The sequence below is a fragment of the Hippopotamus amphibius genome, chromosome 4 (assembly GCF_030028045.1).
Source record: "Hippopotamus amphibius kiboko isolate mHipAmp2 chromosome 4, mHipAmp2.hap2, whole genome shotgun sequence".
NCBI classification, from domain to species: Eukaryota; Metazoa; Chordata; class Mammalia; order Artiodactyla; family Hippopotamidae; genus Hippopotamus; species Hippopotamus amphibius.
Window position 1 is genome coordinate 4,065,876 of NC_080189.1, and position 22,062 is coordinate 4,087,937.

Consider the following 22,062-nt stretch of genomic DNA (forward strand, 5'->3'; position numbering starts at 1 on the left):
TCCCTTGGTCTGAAGTGGGTTTCTTGTAGGCAGCATATAGAAGGGTCTTGTGTTTGTATCCATTCAGCCAGTCTGTGTCTTCTGGTTGGAGCATTTAATCCATTTACATTTAAAGTGATTATTGACATGTGTGTTCCAATTACCATTTTCTGAATTGTTTTGGGTTTGTATTTGTAGGTGTTTTCCTTTTCTTGTGTTTCCTACTTAGAGAAGTTCCTTTAGCACTTGTTGTAAGGCTGGTTTGGCGGTGCTGAATTCTCTTAACTTTTGCTTGTCTGGAAAGCTTTTGACTTCTCCCTCAAATCTGAATGAGATTCTTGCTGGGTAGAGTATTCTTGGCTGTAGGTTTCTCTCTTTCAGGACTTTCAGTATATCCTGCCATTCCCTTCTGGCCTGCAGAGTTTCTGTAGAAAGGTCAGCTGTTATCCTGATGGGTTTTCCCTTATATGTTGTTTGTTGCTTTTCTCTTGCTGCTTTTAATATTTTTTTCTTTGTGTTTAATTGTCATTAGTTTGATTAATATGTGTCTTGGTGTATTTCTCCTTGGGTTTATTCTGTATGGGACTCTCTGTGCTTCTTGGACTTGGTGAATTATTTCCTTTCCCATGTTGGGGAAGTTTTCCACTAGAACCTCTTCAAATATTTTCTCAGACCCTTTCTTGTTTTCTTCTTCTTCTGGGATGCCTATAATTCGAATGTTGGTACGTTTAAGGTTATCACTGAGGTCTCTGAGACTGTCTTCTAATCTTTTTATTCTTTTTTCTTTTTCCTGCTCTGTGGCAGTTATTTCCCCCATTCTATCTTCCAACTCACTTATTCGTTCTTCTGCCTCAGTCATTCTGCTGGTTATAGCATCTAGAGTATTTTTAATTTCAGTTATTTTGTTATCCATTGCTGTTTGTTTTTCTGAGTTCTTATGAACTGTTTCTTGTACTTTCTCTATTTTGTTATCGAGATTTTGTATCATTTTTACTATCATTACTCTAAATTCTTTTTCAGGCATTTTTCCTATTTCCTCTTCATTTATTTGGTCTTGTAGGTTTTTTTCCTGCTCCTTTGCCTGCATGGGGTTTCTTTGTTTCCTCATGGTTGTCCAAACTTTTGGGGTTGCTTGTCCTGGCGATAGAGGTGTTTATAGAAGACTGTCCAAGCCTCAGACTAATGTCCAAGTATTGGATTAAATGAATATTAAGTCTAGGAAACACATACATGTATAAGACACACAATTACTGAATCCGTTAGGACATAAGGCTCTAGAAAGTCCTGACAGAACCCCAGTGTGCTATCAGATATTCAAAGAGAAACCCAACAGAAATTGACAACTGAAACAACAAATCAGAGACAAAAGCAAAAGCAAACAAACAACAAATAACACCCTACACATACAAACATCAATCCAGGGAGATTTTGTAAGCTAGGATCAAATATAGAAAAGAGCTGGAGTACCACCAGAGAGAATGGAGATTCTCAGAATGTAATTAGACAACTGTACTAAGAACTAAGATAAAGACAAAAACCTAATATTAAATACCAAGGTGGTGCGTCATCTGGAGAATAGAGCAAGGAGTCTGAGCAGACCGATAGTGTTGCTTATAAGTATGTTAAGATAAAATAAACTTAAAAAGGCTGGAAGAAAGGGGAACAGAAGAGCGTAATGTGGTTGGAAATATGCAAATAAAAAGAAAGGAATAGAAATGTATAAAATATAGGGATGAAAGGAAAGTATGAGAGATATATTGTCCGTACTACCAAAAACTTAGCTAGATATAGAAGTATATAAAAAGGCAAAAAAAAAAAAAAAGAATAAAAAATATCCTTAAAAAATTATGTTATAAAACTTAGGGCTAAGATCGTATTTAATAAATCAAAAAAAAAAAAAAAAGAGAGAGAGAGAGAAAGAAAAAAAAAAAATCCAGAACTGATCCCAGAATGGACCAGTTCAATAGGTATTGATACTACTATTTCTGTTTCCTTAGCGTCTCAGCTGTAAGTGTCCTTCTCCTTGCCTTGGGTTTTTTTTGCGTTATTCTGTGACCAGCAGAGGTTCTTTTATTGTTCGTCTGTAAGCGTGGGTGTGTGGGGAGGGAGAGGGTACAATAGTGGCTCCTTCTCCTGGGAGTGAGTGAGCCGTGGCACACTGTTGTTTCAGTCAGGCTTGGAGGTGCCTGTTGCAGAGGGCGCTGGTGGCTCAGGCGTACACAGAAAGTCTTAGAGTTGGGCCTCTCTCGGGGTTTTTTTCTTTTTGATGCTTTTTTTTTTTTTTTTTTTTTTTCCTCTCGGCAGCCTCCCTGCTGCTGGCGTTGCAAGGGGTTTTAATCTAGCCCCACCCGAGTGCCTGAGGGTGCTTGTTATCCCTGAGCGCCTTAGGTGGCCTGCAGGGCGTCTCTCCACTGCCTGTTGCAGAGGCGCCGAAAGAGAGAGAGAGGCTATGCGCGCGGCTCCTCCCCCCCGCCCGGGAGCCTGCAGCCTCCAGCTGCCATCATGGCCGGGCAGCTCTCAGGGACCGGCACTCCTCTCCGCGGACCTCCTCCCTCCTGTCCTCTCGGTCCACACCCTACCGGCAACAATGCTTCTCACCCTGAACCAGCTCTCCGGTTCCCACGCTCCTGCTCCTGGACCCTCCATTCAGCCGCGGATCGACGTCTCGGTCCGGGAATGCTGAGCTGTGCTGCGGACCCTCCGGATGTTTCTCACTCCCTCCCGTCTGCCACAGCTCCGCCACTTCACCCTCCCCGAGCCTTCGTAGATGCCTCCCCACCGGCTATGTCGGGCTCCCCGCAGCCCTTTCTGGTGTCCGAGGCTGTCTGCTGGTGCCCAGCTGGTTCTCTGTGGGAATGACTGCGTCCTTCCGTGCATTCCCAATGCATCTGTGGAGAGGGATGCACTCCACGTCTCTCTACTTCGCCGTCATCTTTTCTCCTCCGATAGTTTTAATTTTCAAGTGCTATTATATTTTTTTGGGCCACGCCACGCAGCATGCGGGATCCTAGTTCCCCAACCAGGGATCAAACCTGTGCCCCCTGCATTGGGAGAGGGGAGTCTCAACCACTGCCCAGGGAAGTCCCTATTGAGTGCTATTATTTTTATATTTCAATTTCCACTTGTTCCTTGCACATGCATGGAAATACAGTTGGTTTCTGTATATTGCTCTTGTATCCTACAACTGCTAAACTCACCTACTATCTCAAGTTGATAACTTGTGGATTCCTGAGGGTTCTCTCTCTCTCTCCCTCATTCTTTCTTTCACTTGCTAGGACTTTCTGTAAAATACTGAATAAAAGTGGGGAGGGCAGACATCCTTGCCTTGTTCCCAATCTTGGAAAGCATTCAATCTTTCATCATTAAGAATGATGTGAGCCGGGTAATTCTTGTGGGAAAGAGATCTTGACTTACGTGAACTTCACACCGAAGGATCTCAAAGTGTGGACCTTGGACCAGAAGCATTAGCATCACTTGGGAACTTGTTAGACATCCAAATTCCTGCCCTTCACGCCAGGCTCAGAAGCTCTGAGGCCAGGACCTTGTCGCATTCATTTCACAAGCCCTTCAGGAACTTTTGATATGTTCTGAAATTTGGAAACATTACTTCAAATTCTCCCTTTCTTTCTCTTCTTCTTCTTTCCTTCCTTTCTTTCACTCAGCAGTTTATAGAGTATTTAATAGTTCTTTGGCCACTTGTCTGAGGATGGACCTATCTATGCATGAAAGGTGTTGTTCTAACATTTGTTTAGGCATTGTGGTTTTCGTGACATGCCTGATGAAAGTCTAATGTGAGAGTACTTCCCTCCTATTCATAACAGAAATCAGCCCTGCCTGACATCCCCAAAAGATACTCTGCCACTTCAAGTGAATGGTTTGCGAACCAAACAGTAGACAGATGCTACAATGTGAGTTTTTATCTCCAGGTGCTTTCACTAATCTTTAAATAAAGGCCACTCCTCTCAATATGCAAACTCAATCTCAGATTTTTATGAAACAATATCATCATAATGAATTTGCAGATTGTTTCATACTTTGTCTCACAAAACTCTACGCTCTCATGAAAACAGAGTAGCTTGAGGAAAGTTACAAGGAGAAATTAGTGGTCAAGTTTTGGCTGCTTGAGATTTGCCACCAAATAGTAGATCCCTTGCACAGAACTGGTGGGAGTGAGGAGAGAGACACAGTAACACAGAATAGTGCATAGAAATATCCCCCAGTTGCTCTTCATTTCTGTATTTCTTTTTTTCTGCATTGCATTAGCATAATTTTGCTCCAAAGACAAGCAAATCAGATGAAAAATCACATAACTTTGCTTTGACATATTAAAACAAAAAGTACAACATGCACTCACACATCAGACTCTTCTGAGAAAATATAGAGAGAAGATGCTGAAAAACAAATTGTTTACCTGAGTTTATTCTCAGAGAGCTGGAGGTTAGAACCTTCCTCTGTGCCTCTGGAAGCAAAGATTTTTGGAAAAGAAGGTTAAGGTTAGTTCTGAAACTGTTCTGGAAATGTGATTTTTTAATTCTTTTCATTCCCTGTCAGTGTAATTTTGGGGAGTCCGCTGGATGGGCTAAATTCCAGGCTCCCCTCTCATGTGCTAGGACCATTTTTGCCCCCATGAAACTGTGGCTCAGAAACATCTACATGACACAATATGAGTGCTGTAGTATAGCTTCTAAAATTCTTCAAAATATTGCTCCAAACCAGCTTTCTAGTTTCATCTCCTTTTCTTTTTTTTTAATTTAAAAAAAGGGTCTTTTTTTTTTTTTTTTTTTTTGGCTGCACCATGCTGCACGAGGGATCTTAGTTCCCCAACCAAGGATGGAACCCATGCCCTGTGCAGTGGAAGTGTAGAGTCTTAACCACTGGACCACCAGGGAAGTCCTATTTCATCTCCTTTTCATTTCCTAAATATTACTGACCTGCAATGGTCAATAATAAAGGTATATGGAATTATTTTATCATGAAGTTACCTATCCTATTTCACAGGGTTGAAACTGCAAACATCTAAAGAAAGATGCTCTTCTAGTGGAATGACATTTGGGACATCACTGTTTAGGACCATGAGACAGTCACCTCCGTGGTTCATTCATAAGAGTGGTCCTGGGAAAAAATCCATCCCTGGGCATCCGTTGTGGCCAAATCAGAGCCGATGATATTCTCCAAACCAAACTAGTCAAAGGACACACATGTTATAATAATTTCTAGAAGCTGGGCAAATATGGATAAACATAAGGGTTGTGTGAACAAAATAATTATAAAAGGGTGTTTTATGTTACTCTAACATAGAAGTCCACAAATCTATCCACATCAAAAGAGGGAAATGGTCATAGTGATTGTGAATTCCTTGCCTCTGTTAAAAATAAGAAACTGCATAAATATTTAAGCAGGTTTCTTAATGACATTGCCGATGTTCTTAGGCATGAAACTCTCTTGGCAGTGGACTTAGTGTACCTACTTGCAACTTTTGTCCCCATTAGTAGCTAAATCCTTTCCAAGGAATTGGAAGAGAATAAAATTCTCTGTATGATGTAACATACAGATAAAGTTGGCATTACAAGACTTTAGGCTATAAACAATACCAAGCACAAGTGTAATATATCATTATCCACGGTTTTCTGGAAAACAAGAGCAACCACAGTTTCTGCCACTTTTTGGCAATCAAATTTTCATGTTTTGGGTAAACCACAGTGTTCGATTTGGATACAGTAGCTATGGCCTGCTGCCCTAGGACATGGTATAATAATTATTTTAAAGTGGAGCTCTTTTCTCTGTGAGTCTCCCTATAGCCAGGATTTTAAAATGTATTCATTTACTCAACAAATATTTACTGAGTACCTAACACGCAGAAGGTGCTGAAGATGGAACAGACAGCAACATAGTAAAAGTTCCTATGACTAGCGAACAGGCAAATGTGGAAAGAGACAGTGGACAAAGACATAGTAACTTAACACGATACTTACGGACCGTGAGCAACTCTGTGACAACGTCACCTGGGTAACGGGATACGCCACACTCTCCTGAGGAGGAGACGACATTCAAGATACACCCAAAGGCTGGGACTTCCCTGGTGGCACAGTGGTTAAGAATCCGCCTGCCAACGCAGGGGACGCGGGTTTGATCCCTGGTCCAGGAAGATCTCACAAGCCGCGGAGCAACTAAGCCCGTGTGCCACAACTATTGAGCCCGTGCGCCACAACTACTGAGCCCATGTGTAGTAGCCCCCACTTGCTGCAACTAGAGGAAAAGCCCATGCGCAACAATGAAGACCAACACTCCCCCACCAAAAAAAAAAAACAAAAAAACAGAGATGGACCCAAAGGCTGGGAAGGAGTCACCCATGTAAAACTGGAGAGTATAAGATTAGAGTTATTTTCCTTTGATGTGTACGTGTTCCTCAAAACAGGTAGCAACCAGGAATTTTTAAACCCATAATTCTTATTCAGAAATCAGCAACTCTTAACAGAATGTACAGTAATCTGACATATTTTCAGTTTGCATAGTGAAAAGTACTGGATCAATTGTGACATAAACCACAACCTTTCTCAGCCCTCTAAGCCTATTCTTTCTGTTCCTTGTACACGTGACCCCGCACCCACTAAAAGCTGGGGGATTCCCTAATCTTGTTCTCCAGACTCATATGCATTGCCACTGTTGAAAAACTGCATCCCTCTTTACAACTTGTATTCTAGCCTCAAAGAGTCGTGTATGTCTGTGTCTTGGCTGGTGAAATTCTATCTGTCCGTGATAATATTCTCTTATGACGAACTCCTACTATTTATTTAGAGTCCATTTCAAAGAGAAAGTATGTTTCTCCCTAAAGCCATTCCCCTGTATGTCTCTTCCTTGTCCCCTCCTTCCCTTCCTGAGATGCAGAACTCCTCCTTGCTGCCCTGGGGTCTCCATGCAGGGCTCACCCTGCTCAGATGGGCTGAAGGGGCTCCTGTCCTCCCAGGAGAAGCCCCAGAGAAGATGCTGCTAGTGCACAGGGGGTAGATGCCATGAGAGGGGCTGCCCCTGCCCGGTGCCCCTCAAGTGGCACCACCTCAACAGTCTCCTGTTTTAACACCTCTGGAAAGAGGATACTGCTTGTCATTGCACATGGGCCTTTGAACTTGTGTCTTTAGTACATTGTGCTGGGTGTTCACAGTACTCTTTCACGTGGCTTCCCACATGAACAGTGAGACCCAAGAGACTGCTCTTGGCAGAAGAGGACAAGATCGATAGGCTCTCTTCCTGGGCGGTGAGATTCTCGGTTGTTACCCTAGAAAGACCTTCCTGTTGCCCAGGAGACAAGCAACATGGGCTGTAACAGCAACATCAACACATACAACACACACAAACCCCCAAAGTGGAAAAATCCAGATGTCCATCACAGTAAGATGAATAAATATACAATATTATATCCATATTCACATAGAAGGATAATATAAAATGGTGAAAACAAATACATTCCAGTAATATGTATTAATACATGTGATTCCCCTACACATAAATTCTTTTGTAGATTAAAAGCAAGTTTCAGGACACATATATAGTTAGTAAAACTACAAAGGAAAACAAGGGGAAAATAACTACAAAATTTACAGTTTACTGCTTAATTTTGAAGGAGAAAGAGACACAATTGAGGAGGGGCTCAATTGGTCGTTCAGTGGTTTGGGTAATAATAGTCCATTTCTTGGGCTGAGTGATTTATGCATGGGCTTTTTATTTTTTATATCTCATGTTCCTTATATTATAAAAGTTCAAAAGTAATTCATAAAAGCAGATGGTTCTCTGCCTTATTAGCAATTTGTTCATTCCAATTAATTAAACATGCCGCAGTGAAATCCATACTGGAATTTGGAGTCCGCAGAGAAGGTAACTTCCAAAACCCCATTCCAGTGAAAAATGGAAAATCCAGCAGTTTCCCTGGGAGAGTGGCTCTTTTCTGATTGAGTTCAGTACCGGAAGAGAGAACCGTGGCAGACTGACAGCTGGGGCTTCGGCTCTCGCCCAGGAACTCTTCTGAATTTCTGCTGAGCTCTTAGATGAGCTGTGATGTGCCTGCTCGCTTCCTCCAGAATCATTTTCTTCCCAAGCGAACCCATGGTCCGTGGTCCATGGAGTCACTGAGTGTGCTGGAAGCAGCTCCCTTCATAAACACAGGCCCAGGAAGAGCTACGATGGCAGAGAGACAACCAGGAGTGACGCAAAGTGGTGTTTAAAGGGGCGTCTGCCTGTGACCATAGCCCTTCTAGAATGTTCTTTCCAGCCTTCAGAACACTACATCATGGCCCCTCCCCATCCAATCTTATCTGCACAGCTCTCCATCACCCACCTTCTGTGCCCTGTGGGCTCATCTTCCCACTGTTTTGCGGACACCTCCCATTTCCACCCAAGGCCTTTGCTTAAGTCACTGCCTCAGCTGAAAGTGCTTTCTCTCCAATGGACTTGGGCCACATTTAACCCTCTAGCAAGCTCCAGTCCAAGCCAGCCAATCAATGATCGATCCAGCAACCACACAGCTTGTTTATAAATGCAGAGTAAAATTCACATTTTACTGCATCAGTGAAACTATCTCAGACGAATCTAATCTGCATTGATCTCATCCCTATGTAGACATTTAGTCTAACTTTTAATATGCATATATACATGGTCTTACATTTTCGAGGGCAAGAGTTACCAAATACTTTTTACTTATGACCCAATTATAGTACAGTGGGGGCAAGGAGGAACTTCCAGTTGACCAACCGGTCCAGATCCAACTTCATGTCGGAAAAACATAGTGACAAGCCTCTGGACCTGAAGATTTCAGTGCACTGTTTATTTCTGGCAGCATGGGGTGATTAATATTAGAGTTATAACGTGGACACACTGAAGGTCTATTTACGGTAGAATCCCAGGCACAAATATTGCTAACAATTATATTCACCTCTGCTCATTGTGTGTTAATTAAACACTATTAAAAAACAGATCATAAATGTAAACTAATGGGAATTTGTCATTCAAAAGTAAAAATAACGGCAATTGGACCCCATGATTAACTCAATGTGGATGTTGCAATGATTACAGAGTCCTTCCTGAACACAGAGAAATGTAACTACCTGCAGGAGAACCTGCCTTCCAGAAGCTTTGCACACGTTGCTAGACGTTTCGTGGCAACCAGACTTCTTCACAGAACACTAGGTAAGGGTGTCAAGAGGCTCTGCTTCTGCGCCCATTTTCAGTTATGAATGTTAATTTCAATAACCCTTAATTCATTTACTAGGTAATACACAAAAAGCTTTTAGTCATTATGTAAGATGCAAGTATCTGGAATTGCATATGTTTTACTGGTAATTCGAGATAACATTTACATAGTTCTGAAATTTTGCAAGGTGTAACAAGAAATCAGAGATCATAATCTGAAAATCACAGCTCTAACTCTGTTCTATAGCCTGTGTGTTATATTTGGTTACGGTGTGTTGGTTTTGCTTATGTTAACAGTTCTCGTGTCTCTAAGACCTACACAGCACACCTGCAGGTTGATTATAAGGACAAGATCGGATGGCAGCTTCACAGTTTACTATTTAGGTGACCTTGGACAAGCCACTTAAACTTTTTGGGCCTCAGTTTATTGACCTGTAAAAGGGAAATGTGATCTCACGGAGTTGTTGTGGGAACTCTCAGGGCTCAGGGCACAGAATCAAGCTCTGGTTTTAAGAACTGTGGAAACACAGCTTCTGCCCTCAGTGGATTTGAAGGCTAGTAGAAAAGACAGTAGGAAGGGAAGTGGGATTATGTGGTCTAGATGTACCCCCTGCTCTGACAGCCTGAGACCATCTGTTGTGACCCACCTCCAACCAAAAACCGACCTGGGGCTGACTGTGGGTTGCATCCCCTTTCCTAGGATTTATTCTTCTTTCTTGAAGGCCTTTTTCTCCCACAAAAGTGACTCTCCCTCCATTAGAATCAAGCAAAGCCTGGTTTGCTCCTCTCTGATAAAGTCTGTTGTGTATTACTCTTTGCAGGGGTGACGTTGTAAAAGCCTGTTTCTAGAAACAGTAATCGCTTCATCCAAGGGAAAATGTCCCCTCACAAGATGGGGGACCACTTGGGGTACAAGCTCCTGGATTTGTATGCAGAGCCCTGTGCATGTGTGACTTTAGCATTTTATAGAGTGCGATCTGCAAATTTCACCAGATTCCCAAGGGGATCCATCACCCTGAAAGGGTTAAAAGCCAAGCCTTTGCATGAGAACAGTACAGACAAAGCAGCAGGCCCAACGTGACAGACACTTTCATGTGGGACAGACAGTTGTCCATTGCATAATGCCCCTGTCCCATCAGCACTGGAGCTGGCCTGAAAGTTCAGTCTAAATTAAATCTTTTCCCAGTTACTTTCCAACCTAGAAGGGTAAGCATGGCCTCTCGTACAATTTTCTACAAGGGAAGCTCCAAAGTCCTTTAAGCAGTGTTACAGGGCCTTATAAACCATCCTCAAGGAAGCATGAACTTTTATTTCCCTGAAAATTGGTCATCCTTCTTTGAGACATTTTTATAGACTTGTCTCTCTAGTAAGCCCTTCCTCCTAGGTGCCGTGGGAGGCCGGCTGTATTAGTCCAGCTTGTAAAATGTTCCTGGGATCTCTTGCCAGGCAGAGGAAATCTAGGAGTGACTCAATCCTCAGCATGTAACTAGAAGAAAGAGAAAAGCAAAAAGGATAGAGAGAAAATGCCTAAAAGATAGGAAATCTGCTGCATAATAAAACGAATCAATTTAGGATTAGTCTCTTTTAATATAGGAACCACATACGAGGTCTGGGAATACACCAAGGCGACTATAAATGCCTCCTGTGAAGCTGGAAACCACTCCTGGGAACCAAACTAGAAAATCAATTTACAATCAATTAGAAAAACGCAATGTTACCTTAAAAGGCTTCTAGGCCAAGATTTGAACTGTAGTCTGATTGATACCTGGTGAGTGTGCGAATAGGCTCTAGCTCCTGTACAAACACGGGGAAGTATATTTCTCTGTGCCTCAGCTTCCTCAAGAGGTTTTGATGAAAATTACAAGAATTAATATATGTAAAGCGCTTAGAACAATATCTGACGTCATAAATGTTCAATAAATACAGTCTCTTATTTACTACCATTATTATTTGAGCTGACAATTTTTTTCTGAAGTTAATAACTGTATTCGTGTAGGAATCATCCACTCACATATGAAAATGTCTTGGGAGAGCCATTCAGGGTCTGTCTGAACGCTGCCCAGGGCGGATGGTGCCCCCAACTCGAGCACACAGGTCAGAGGAGCAGGTGCATCGTCCTCTGTAACATTCAGGAGATGACATCGGCCACTCTTACTTCTCTTTACTGCCCCCGGATGTGTTACACGTTGGTCCTCCATGTGTAACCAGTAAGGCACAATGCCCTGACCTGTGAAGGTGGAAATCCAAGTCTGCCGGACACGCTATAATCTAACAGGTTATTATTCTGAGTTTTCGACATCTATCTTTTTTTTTGAGTTTACTTAATGTTGGTCAGTCACCTGCAAGTCCATGACCTCTGGGTATTTTATCAATTTAATTTGGGGTCATAAAATCCTAAGGGCCACAGTCTCATCACTGCCTTCCCATCCTCCTCCTATACCCGGCCCCCTGGGACCCTGGGGTCACCACTTTTTGTCTCTGCCTGCTGTGGCGGAGACCACCTGCACAATGTGTGCACGCCCCTCTTTAAAGTCTGAAATTAAGCCGTTAGACAGTCATCATGCTTTGTTTCAGTTCTCCTGATGTTCCCTTTCGATGTGCAAACACCTGTGGGAAGTAAACAATTAGTAGATAAATGGTTACCGTGGATGACAGGTGGGTTGGAGGAAACTTGGGCCCTGTGGGGAGGGAGCTGAAGAGAGGAACCTGAACAAAAGGTAAGAGATGCAGAGGTGGGCATCTCAAAGTCAGCTTCCTTCTGTGCTGTGTCCCCTTCCTCACACGCCACTCACCATCGAGACACAGGGCTGCTCTCCGAGGAGTGTCTGTGCAGGGAACACAGTGAGTCTGTGTAGCAAAGAAGTCGGAGGCCCCTCAAGCTAGAAATGCCACGTCATAGAAAGAGGATGGAGTGAGGAGAGAGGAAGCATTTTCAAACAACTGCCAGGAGATAATGTGGTCTCATTCTAAAATCCATTTAGTAAGTAACGTGTAAGGGAATAACAGGACTATAGGAATTTCACTTTGCATTTTTAATGTTTGGCCAGGAAGTACCAACAGAGCAAGAATGAACATTTGTTTTCTTTTTTTCCTGCTGAGGCAAATCAGTGATGGAAAATTGAACATCTCAGTGTCTAGATTCAACTCAGGCAGTGTTCACTGTATTCACGGAAGGCCAATCTCTTAGAGTAGTAGAGAAGTTACCTACTTTTGAACAATCAGATGTGCAATTTAAGAAAAGATAGAGCCTTGACCCTTATTGGTAATGATTAAGACTGTTTACAAAAATTCTACTTTTGCTCTTTCTGGACATTGTAGAAGAATTGTACTTCACGGCTCTCCTTGAAGTTGACCAGGCCATTTTTCTTGTTTTGTTTGGCCAATAATATCTTCGTGGAGGTGACATATCATCCCAAGGTGTAAACTCTAGGTTCAGTGCTCAGATGGTCATGGTCTTCCCTCTGATTGCAGAAGCATATATCAAGATGCAGCCTCCTCTGTGATCAGAACCACCCTCCTGGTCCTCATTGGACTTGTGGCATGAGTGATAAATATTTGAGGTATGAAGCCACTGAGATTTTTAGATTGCTTTTTGCACAGTAAACCTAGCCTGTCCTGACTGAGGCAAACTGCTGAGAAAAGTATATTATGCTGGATGTTGGGAGTTTTGTGTTGTAGACTGATAGTTTTCTCTGTAACCCTGAGAAAATAATTTCTTTGGGCCACTGAGAGCACTTCTCTATCTCTTTTTAAAAGCCCTCTCCCCAAGTTGGAATGATCCCTGTTGTAATGGATTAGAGTTGAAGACATCAGTATGATTTCATGTTTAGCTTAATATACAACAGATGCTACATATAGCAATATTTATAGATATGTGCATGTACACAAGTTATATATATACATGTAACTCCCTGCTCGGTAAGTAAACACCACATTCCCCCACCCCCAGTAGCAACGAGTACATCTTACAGCCAGATTTAGGTTTCTGTTATCATTCTCCAATATTTGAAAGCAGGCCCCTTGGAGAAATGGGGTAGGAAATAGACATGATGAAACTAAAGCATCTTTTAGTGCTTCAGTAAAGAAAAGGAAAACACAACAATTCCACAATCCTGGGAGTATAAAAGGGATGTAGGAACAAACTGAAATGACTCCCAGTGGCCAAAGCTGGAACATTTTGAGCAAAAAATACATAAAGTAATATTGGATTATAACCCAGAGACCAAAATAAATATCTGGACTTCCCCAGCAGTCCAATGGTTAAGACTCTGCACGTCCACTGTAGGGGACATGGGTTCCATCCCTGGTGGGGGAACTAAGATCCTGCATACTGTGCAGCATGGTCAAAAAAAAATTAATTTAAAAAGAAAACAAAATAAATATCCACGAGTCTACACTGATGTCAATAAACGATTGAATAAATAAATAAATAAATTAGGAAGAATAGACAAAGCTACCGTGCATGAGAATTCTAAATTTATGTAAACACACCATCCCCAAGAAGATGGCACGTGACTCCTACCCCTTAAATGTGAAGCTCACTTAGTGACTTCCTTCCCATGATTGCAGATATAGAAAGGAGGAAAAAAGATAATTGTGGAGAAACCTGACAAACTCTATCTCAAGCCAGGTGATCAAGGCTTATGTCATATGGATAAGCATGTACACTTGACACGATGCGATGAGAATGACACTTTACCTTCCCTCAAAATGAGAAAAATCAGGAGAAAAATATCAGACAGATCCCAATTAAGGGACAGTCTACAGAATACCTAATCAGTATTCCTTAATATTGTCAAGGGCATCAAAATCAAGGAAAGTCTGAGAAATTGTCACAGTTAAGAGGAGCCTAAGGAGACATGAAGACCAAATATAATGTCTTAACCCACATGGAATCCTGGAACAGAAAAGGGGCATTCGGTAAAAACTAAGAACATCTAAATGAAATATGGACTTGATCTCATAATAATGTGCCCACATTTTTTCACTAATATACCACACTAATATAAGATGTTAACAATAGTGGAGGCTGGATGTGGAGTGTATGGGTACACTATCTACTATCTTCTCAATCTTTTTGTAAATCTAAAGTTGTTGTAAAATTAAAAGCTTGTTTTAAAAATGCCATTTAAAATGCCAGAAAAAAAAAGAACTATTATATTTAGATGTTCAAACTTTCTGGAAGTTACAAAACACTGCATCAACAGCTACAAATCTTTACTGAGAGAAATTAAAGACCTAAGTAAACTTAGTTATACTATGTTCATGGATTAAAGGTTCAATATTGTTTAGATGTCAGTTCTCCTCCAAATTGTTCTGCAGACTCATTGCAATCTAAATCAAGACTCCAGCACAACCATTGTAGAAATTGACTCACTGCTTGTAAATTAGTATGAAAATGAAAGTGACCTAGTGTATCCAAAATACCTTTGAAGAAGAGCAGCTTTCGGACTATCTGATTCTTGACTTATTTAAAGCTACTATGGTCAAGACAGTACAAAATCTTATAAAGACACATAGAACAAAATAGAGTAAAAAACTAGACTGACTTATAGATGATCAATTGAATTTTGACAAAGATGTAAAGGCAATTCAGTAGATACAGTGTTCTCAATAAATGACCCAAGAACAATTGTACATCCAAATACCAAAAAAGATGGACTTCAACCCATGCCTCACACAACATGCAAAAGTAACTTACAGTGTACCATAGTCCTAAATAAAACATAAATCTATAAAACACCTAGAAGCAAATATAGGAGAAGATCTTTGTGATCTTGGGTTAGACCAAGTTTTCTTAGATACAATACCTAAAGCACAACCCATAAAATAAAAGATAAATAGGACTACATTAAAAAAGTTTCAAATCTTCTCTTTGAAAGATATTGTTAAGGAAATAGAAGGGCAAGCCTGAGACTGGGCCAAGAATTTGCAAATGACATATCTGATAAAGGACTTGTTTCTACAATATATAAATTATTCTCAAAACGCAATTATAAGAAAATAAACAACTTGTTTTCAAAAGTCAAATTGTTTGAACAGGCATCTCAACAAAGGAGAGATATGGATGGTAGATGTATGTTGAGAAAGGTAAAAGTACTCAACGTCATTAACCACTAGGGAAGTTCAAACTAGAGCTATGATAAGGCTCCACTACACATCTATTAATGTCTAAAAGTGAAGATGGACAATCCTAAGTGTCGTTAAGGATGTGGGGCAACAGAAAATATTTCCTATAGTGCTGGTGGAAGTGGGAAATAGTACAACTTCTTTAAAAACAGTTTGGAAGGTTTTTAAAACATTCAACAACCTACCCTGTGATCCAGTCATTCTACTCCTACATATTTACCCTAAGAAATAAAAGCATATGTCCATTCAAAGACTTGTATTGATTCATGAACATTTATTGAAGTTTTATTTTTAATAGTCCAAAATGGATTAAACTGAAATGTCATGTAAACTTTAATTAGTATCTATTGTATTTTCGTCATATCCCAACAATGGAATACTACTTTGTAATAAAAAGGAACACAGGGACTTCCCTGGTGGTGCAGTGGTTGGGAGTCCGCTTGCCACTGTGAAGGACACAGGTTTGATCCCTGGTCTGGGAGGATCCCATGTGCTGTGGAGCAACTAAGCCCATGAGCCACAACTACAGAGCCCATGTGTCACAGCTACTGGAGCCCGAGTGCCTTAACCCCATGCTCTGTAACAAGAGAAGCCACCACAATGAGAAGCCTGTGCACAACAACGAAGAGTAGCCCTCACTCGCCGCAACTAAAGAAAACCCACGCGCAGCAACGGACACCCAATGCAACCAAAAATAAATAAATGTTAAAAAAAAAAAAAAGAATGATTCTTTGGGGGAAAAAAAAGGAAGACAAAATTATAAATACAATGCCATTGATGGATCTCAACATAATCCTTCCCAATGAAAGAAGGCTGATAAAAAAAGCCATCCATGACTCCCCTTTTATGTTCCCTTGATATTTATATAAAGTTCAGCCTAATTGATAGTGGTAGAAAGCCATTCAGTGGTTGCCTGTAAATGGAGTAAAATACGGGGATGGGATTACGAAGGACCACAGGGGATGTTTGAGGGGATGGATGTGTTCATTGCTTTGATTGTGCAGTGATGGTTTCCTTTGTCCAAAATCAATCTAATTACATATCTTAAATACTTTTAAGGTATATAATTTTATTACATGTCTATTATATGTCAGTTATTTCTCAATAAAGCTATTAAAAACATATATCCTCATATACCACTTGTATATAAATGTTGATACTAGTTTTAGTATGATCTCAAAAGAGCTCAAAACAAACAAATAAAAAAACCCAAATGCTTGTTAACAGGAAAATGGATTAAATAATTTTGAATTTTGAATGATACAAATATATCACAGCAAGTAAAAGGAACAAACTTGATATAGGCAACAATAGAGATAAGTCTCAAAAAACATTCTACTGAGTGGAGGAAGCCAGACACAAAATTGTGTGATTTGATTTAAAAACTGGTAAAACCCACTTATGATTGTAGAAATCAGAAAGTGTTTTTTTCTAGGAGTTGAGAAAGATTGACCAGAAAGGGTGATGAAGAAACTCCCTGGGGTTTGGGAATGTTTTACATGTTGTTTTGATGATTACATGCTATATGCAAAGCACATGGAACCCTTGAACTTAATTAGTAACTGCTGTATTTTAATCATATAGCAATAAAAATAATAAAAAACAACTATTCTTAGAGATGATGAGAGGAGATAGATAGATGAGAGATGGAGAACAGCTTCCTTTTTAATGCAATGGGATGGAGGATCATTTAACAGAAAAAGCTGCCATGTTCAAACATGCTCCAGATACTAATGAAGTATTGTTAAAAGCAAAAGCAAGTGTATTTGTCCCCATATGTCACGTACAATTAAAGTCAAAGAAAATGTATTTGCACAGCTGTACAAATAGACACTGTGCACCACGGACCATCTGGCCTTCTTGGGTTCTGTAGCTATGGCAGGCACACCCTCTACATCCACCTCTGGGAATATCTTGCTTTTTCCCAACTGTTGAGAAAATGCCCAACATAAAAGCCTTCAGCCCCTGGTTGTCAATGGTGTGGGGGAAGGCTGTGGGTGTGGTGATAGAGGTGAAGCTTGTCTTCATCCATTTCATTTCCTTTTTAAAATTTTTATTGAAATATAGTTGATTTACAGTGTTGTATTAGTTTCAGGTGTACAGCAAAGTGATTCAGATGTGTGTGTATATATATATATATATATATATATATATATATATATATATATATATATTCTTTTTTAGATTCTTTTCCATCATAGGTTATTCTAAGACCCTGAGGATAGTTCCCTGTGCTATACAGTAGGTCCTTGTTGGTTATTTGTTTTATATATAGTAATATGTATGTTTTAATCCCAAATTCTTAATTTATCCCTCCCTCTCTTTCCCCTATTGGTAACCATAAGTTTGTCTTCTATGTCTGTGAGTCTATTTCTGCTTTGTAAATAAGTTCATTTGCATCATTTTTTAGATTCCACGTATAAGTGGTATCATATGGTGTTTGTCTTTCTCTGACTCACTTCACTTAGTATGATCATCTCCAGGCCCATCCATGTTGCTGCAAATGACATTATTTCATTCTTGTTCATGGCTGAGTAATATTCCATTGTATAAATATACCACATCTACTTTATCCCTTCCTCTGTTGGTGGACACTTAGGTTGTTTCCATGTCTTGGCTATTGTGAATAGTGCTGCTGTGAACATTGGGGTGCATGTGCCTTTTTGAATTAGAGTTTTTTTCTGGATAGATGCCCAGAGGTGGGATGCGGGATTGTATGCATAGCTCATGACGCTTTCAAGCTTTCAAAGTTCAGGGAGTGCACAGGAGACAGACCTGAATATTCACAGTCTACTTCTGCCACCCACTTGGTTCTTGACCTTGGTAAGTTAGTTAACATTTTGGTGACTGTAATGGGTAAGTAATAAAAATATCTGGGATGTCCCTGGTGATCCAGTGGTTAAGACTCCGCACCTCTGCTGCAGGGCACACGGGCTCGACCCCTGGTGGGGGAACTGAGATCCCACATGCTGTGTGGCTCAGCCAAAAAAAAGCCTGTCTAGGGTTTGAATTGTTATCATAATTAATAAAATAACAGAGTAAAAACAGCCCAGAGAGTGCTGTGCACTTCATATACACTCTCACTGGCATATTTCATTGTTATCATCTCAGAAAATATTCTGTCCCCTTCCTGAAGGGATGCAAATAACGAGGGTGTACATATATACTCACACATGAGTATTACTCATCAGAGTCTCTTTTATGAGATGGGCAACCAGGAGGCTAATGGAAAAAAATCCTAAAATTTTATGATCAAATAATCAAATGAGGGGAGAGAGATTTCCCAAAACAAATTCAAGATTTTTCAAAGTGGGTGAGTATATATGTTATGAGCAGATAGATGAAAGTTACATGCATACATACCACCTGGCACTGAATTTTCATGTTGTCTCCAATCTGCTAATAAAGAGTTCTTACAGCGGTCTGGGAGAATCTCTATTTGAGACACACAAAAAGGAATCATAGAATTTAAACGAAACCAAGTAAGAGACTCTATTCAGTGTGAAAAAACGCTATCAAACATACTTTCACATCAGCTGAAATTATGCGCGTGTGGGGTGTGTGTGTGTGCATGTGTGTGTGTGTTTTGTATACACATTGAGCGGTAGCCACACACTGGCACCCGAGAAGTGCTTCAGACATACCAGGCATGTCGTATCCCCCTCTTGAGGGGGTGGGTTGGTTACAACTACTTCTGTCTTCTTGGAACATCATTTCCTTAAATGACCCCCTTTCTGCTTTTAGGTCCCTGCTCAAATGTTACCATTTTAGAGATACCTTCTATGAACAACTTAAGTAAACAGAGACACGGTCATTTTCCAACTCCTTAACTAGTTTTATTTTTCTTCACAGTGTTTATCACGACCTCACGATACAGTGATATTTATTTACCATCATGACCCCCCCTTCCCCTTCACACACACATGCTGGAACATTAGTCCCATAAACGTTAGTCCCTGTAATCTCTGTAATCCCAGAGCCTAGGAGGATGCCTGCACACAGCTAGGACTTGATAAATATTTGTTGAATAAAACATGACACCATTAAAGGATGCATCTTTTACTGCAGTCATTTAAAAAAAAAAAAAGCAACAAATCTCCAGGATTCTTGGAGGTAAGTTGTTAAAGAAGTGAAATAATCAATGGGCAATAAAGATTTTGACTCTAAAAGCATCCATAGATTGAGGTTTGTACATGTGAATGCCTGCTAGGTACAATCCAATTCCTGTTAAAATAACTGACTTTATGTTTTCTGCGTACTTGCTATCTTAAGAGATCACGAGCTTTAGGACAAACTTTGCAGAGTTGGAAGTGGGGGCTGAGTAGGGATGGTGAGAGAGAGGGGCAGTGCTGTCAGGACCCTGGACAGAGGCAGTAGGCGGGGTCTACTGAGAGCATCGAAGGGAAACAGGGCACCCAGCCTGCTTGCCTCCACCTGGGGTCCAGCCTTGCCCTGTGATGAAGTGCAACGGTGCTTCGCCTGCAATCACTCATCTAATCTTGCTCAGGTCAAGCAGGTGTAGGTTCCACAAGCACAGCACAGTCTTGAAGCAGAGGAAACCACAGACTCACTGACGTGGTGGAAAACTAGGAGAGTCAGACACATTGGATAGATTCACTTTGTTTCTTTTTCTATATTTCAAGTCAAATGGTACTTTCTTGGAAATACAGAGTTTGGGCCGCTGACAGAAACCTCTTTATTTTCCAAATGGCTTGGCAGCCTGTAACTTCGGACGTAGGAATTTGTTCCAAACTAAGAATGCGGAAGGAGAAGACTCCACTCTAAGGGAAGATACTCATTTTTGAGAATTTCTTTTGAGCCAATCAGATAATGAGATAAAAGCTCTAAAGGTGGTTTTCAACCTCTTTAGGAAAAATCATCCCTCAGGGAGCCTTTTTAGACATCCTAATTGCTCTCTCCAACCTCATGACATTACAAAGGAATAAAATTTTGTCAGGTGGGGTTAAGTTTCAGAGGGGCAAAAACCATTGTAATATCTGAGATTTGTGTTGTCCTTCCAAGAATCAGTTTTCTTGAGGACAGTGTCACCTCCACTGAGAACATATGCTCTAAATACATACTTTTACTTACTCCACACAGCAGCTTCATGGAGGAGCTTTCACTGTTATTTAAATCTCCCAATGAAGGAAAAAACATGACAGTAAAATAACTTGCCAGAGTTACTGAGTTGATAGTCGCTGAGCTAGGATTTGAACTAAGGCTTGTTTGGCTTAAAAAGCAAACACACAAAAAATATCAATTTATGCTTTGGAACTCTGTGCAACGTGGCCTTGAGCGTGAGATGCAAATCACAAATGACAAATTGCAATGGACATGTGCAAAGCAAGTGTTTAATGAGCACTTTCAGTTATTTTGCAAGAATCTGTCTGAGGTACTCAGTTGGGATTTAATCTAGTCTGCGAGTTCTTTCAAAGATTTCATATTTTTAAATAATAGCTTTATTGAGATACAATTAATATACCATAAAACATTGTTTTAGCAGGTAGAATTCAGTATCTTTTAGTGTATTCACTGAGTGGTGCAACCATCACCACTGTCTAATTTCACAACATATTCATAAGCCCAAAAAGAAACCCCAGACTCATTAACAGTCATCCCCCAGAGCTTTTACCTCGATATCAGGCAAACACAACTACACTTCCCCTTCCCGAGGATCTATTTCAAACAATGCATATGAATGGAATCATACAATATGTGATCTTTTGTGACTGACTTCTTAGGATAATGTTTTCAAGATATATATTCATGCTGTAGCACCTGTAAGTACTTAATTCCTTTCCATATCTGAATAATAGTTTGCATTTTGTTTATCCATTCATAAGTTGATGGACATTTGGATTGTTTCCAATTTTCAGCTATTAGGATTAATTTCGCTATGAACACTCTTGTACAGATTTTTGTGTGAGTACATGGTTCCAATCTCTTGGGTGCTGTGGAAGGCAGAAGAATGCCCTCCACCAAAAACATCCATGTTCTAATCTCCAGAACCTGTGAATATGTTTTGATACGTGGCAAAGGAGAATGAAGGTTGCCAATCAGCGGATCCTCAGATGGTGAGATTCTCCTGGGTTGTCTGTGCAGGTGCAATGTAATCACAAGAGTCCCTGAAAGTGGAAGAGGGAGGGAGAATAGGAGGTCATAGTGATATGACATGAGATGGATGCACCTGCTGTGTCTGGCTTTGAAGGTGAAGGAAAGGCACCAAGAGCCCAAGAATATGGGCAGAAAAGGCAAGGAAATGGACTTTCTACTAGAGCCTCCAGAAGAGCAGAGCCCTGATAACCCCTGGATTTTAGCCCACTGAAAGCTGCATTGGGTTTCTGACTTACAGTGCTGATGGATAACACTTTTTTACTATTTTATGCCAATAAGTGTGTGGTAGCAACCAAAACAGCTGTATACCTAGTAGTGGAATTGCTGGGTCATATGGTAAGTCTGTGTTTAACATTTTGAGGAACTGCCAGACCATTTTCCAAAGCATCTGCACTAGTTTCCATTGCCACTGCTGTGTATACTGTTAATCCCCTGTAGTGACTTTTTCATTGTAGTTACTGTGCTTTTCCTGCTCTAGAATTTCTGTTTGGAAATAGATCTCTATGTATCTACATGTAATTAATTGGCAAGTTATTGTTGTCACACTTTTCTTTAGTTCTTTAGATATGATTTCCTTTACTTCTTTGAACATATTTAAAATAAGTCATTAAGTTTTTTGTCCACAAAGCCCACCATCTGGGCTTCCTCAGGGACATTTTC